Genomic DNA, 2309 nt, shown 5'->3' on the forward strand with positions numbered 1-2309 from the left:
GAGAAAGAACTCCCTGCCTCTACTTTTTAAAAAATTCTCACTCCCAGATGTTTAGGGAGAGGGGAGGGAAGGAGGAAGGGGAAGAAGGAAACATCAATTGGTTGTCTCTCGTACACACCCCAACCGGGGATCAAACCTGCAACCCAGGTATGTGCCCTGACCAGGAAGCAAACCTGCAACCTTTTGGTGTAGAGCAGTGGTTGGCAAACAACTTCGTGGCCCATGCGCAGAAGTCGATTTTCGGCCTGGGCGAGTCTATTTGGAAGAAGTGGCGTTAGAAGAAGTGGGGGTACGTTCGCTGAGGTCGACCCCTCAGATTGAGGACGTTTTTAGCAAAGGCCAGCTTAGGAGTAACCTAATTAAGTTAATAACAATGTACCTACTTATATAGTTTAAGTTTAAAAAATTTGGCTCTCAAAAGAAATTTCAGTCGTTGTACTGTTGATATTTGGCTCTGTTGACTAAGGAGTTTGCCGACCACTGATATAGGGGATGGTACTCCAATCAGCTGAGCCACCCGACCAGGGCTCTGCTTCCATATTTTGCTTCTTAGCGGCTCCCATGAGAAAGGGAGCCGGGGCCAGGCCTGCCGCGAGGCTGCCCTCCTGGCTGCACCCAGTGCCTCTCCCGAGGGTAGGGAGGGGGACTGACCATCCCTCGGGCTCGGTTGGCTCTTTTCCTTTAGGCGCCATCTGATCAGCACTTGCCATGTGCTAGGTGCTTTCCTAGGTACCTCGTTAGCACTCCTAACCTCCCTGTGCCAGAGGTACTGTTACTTTCACTAATTCACAGATGGGGAAACTGAGGCACAAAGAGGCTAAGGTCACCCAGGAAGGAAGCCCCAAGGCCAGGATCTGACCCCGGGCCATCTGTCTCCCCGGCCTGTCAGTCTTGCTACCCTGTTTCTACTGCGTGATCCTGGGGGGCCCCATGTCACTGGTGAAAGTAGGACCCCTGGGAGCATGCAGAGGCTTGGCCGTCATGGGGTGTCACGGTGGAGGGAGGCCATCTGCCTTGATTTGTCGTGGACCTAACTCCATTCTGCTCACATTCACGGGCCCTTTATGAGTTTTCCAATTGGCAGTGACTCTTCATGAATAAGTGCTTGCTGAGTGCCCTGGGTAGGCAGTGGGGATACTGCAGAGAACAAACAAACAGCCCCTGCCCTAGTGCAGTGACAATCGATGAACAAAAACCACCTCGAGGAGAACAGCTGTGAGCACAGATCTAGACGAGGATTATCCAGGAGCCTGGCCTGGCCTGGCCTGGCCTGGAGGGTCAGGGAGTGTCATCAGACATGGAGGGAGAGTGTAGTTATCCAGAGGAGGAGATGGGGGGAGGGGGCCGGGCAGTCCAGCAGAGGGAAGAGCATGGATTAACACTCTGGTGCAGGCCAAGGCTTCGAGCCACTGAAAGCCAGAGCAAAATGGATGGAGCACAGGGAACGGGGAAGAGAATTTTAAGCGATGAGGCCAGAGTTGTAGGCAGGGGTGGGTTAACACCTGTTGCCTTTAGTCTCTCATTTCAGGCACAAGTACCAAGGAATTGCACCAACATCCCCAACCCACTGTCCAAGGGCCTGTGTTGTATGCAGCCTCACAGTTCTCCATTCCAACCACTGGTGGGCAGCATCTCACTTCGCACCGTCAGAGGCTTTCAGGAAAGTTAAAAAGACTTCAGTTTGCTCCCACATTCTCCCAAACCTGCTCCAATTACGCCCAGCCCCACTAGACCCTGACCAAAAATCAAGACCAGGGTGTAAGCAGGGTCGTGACCTTGTATGCAGTGAACCTCTTTGGCAGTCTGGTGAAGCCAGTGTCTCCTCAAAACATTTTTAAAGGCATGAAATAAAACACATAGTTTTTACAAGAGAAACCAGTTACCTTTGACCCGCTGGGGAGGCTCAGTTGATTGAGCATCATCCAGTGCACCAAAGGTCGCTGGTTGGATTCCGGGTCAGGGCGCATGCCCAGGTTTCCGATTCAGCCCCCGGTTGGGGTGCATGTGGGAGGCAACCAATCAATGTTTCTCTCTCACATCAATGTCTCTCTCTCTCTCTCTCTCTCTCTCTCTCTCTCTCTCTCTTCTCCCTCTGCTTTCCTCTCTCTTTGAAATCAATAAAAAACATTAAATAAATAAAAACCAATTACATTTAAATAGTTATAAAATATATAAACGTTTACATAGCATATACTTTTATTAATGAACTAAATAACAAGATCTAGCAACAAGTCTAGTTAGCTATCGTCACTGTGAAGTGCTGGTGAGCATAAGTGGCGTTTCTAAGTATTTTCAATAACTAGTGTGAT

This window comes from Myotis davidii, unplaced genomic scaffold, assembly GCF_000327345.1.
Source record: "Myotis davidii unplaced genomic scaffold, ASM32734v1 scaffold246, whole genome shotgun sequence".
Lineage (NCBI taxonomy): Eukaryota > Metazoa > Chordata > Mammalia > Chiroptera > Vespertilionidae > Myotis > Myotis davidii.